Consider the following 456-nt stretch of genomic DNA (forward strand, 5'->3'; position numbering starts at 1 on the left):
TCGTGCCACTACATTCCCTTCCTCCCCTCACCCCCCCACCTCCTCCCTCTCCCCTCACCCCCCCACCTCATCCCTCTCCCCTCACCCCCATCCACCTTCCCTTCCTCCCCTCACCCCCCCACCTCCTCCCTCTCCCCTCACCCCCATCCACCTTCCCTTCCTCCCCTCACCCCCCCACCTCATCCTTCTCCCCTCACCCCCATCCACCTTCCCTTCCTCCCCTCACCCCCCCACCTCCTCCCTCTCCCCTCACCCCCCCACCTCCTCCCTCTCCACTCACCCCCATCCACCTTCCCTTCCTCCCCTCCCCCTCCTCCCCTCGTCTCCCCCTTGACTCCTTTCGGCATATTTGGCTTAAATAGTTGGGAAATTGCATGTGAATAATGTTAAACCACATCGACGAAATGGCCGTCTGAGAGTATATCCTTGTACGCTCACGTCTTCTATGCATCCGGA

Source organism: Penaeus monodon, chromosome 30, assembly GCF_015228065.2.
Source record: "Penaeus monodon isolate SGIC_2016 chromosome 30, NSTDA_Pmon_1, whole genome shotgun sequence".
Lineage (NCBI taxonomy): Eukaryota > Metazoa > Arthropoda > Malacostraca > Decapoda > Penaeidae > Penaeus > Penaeus monodon.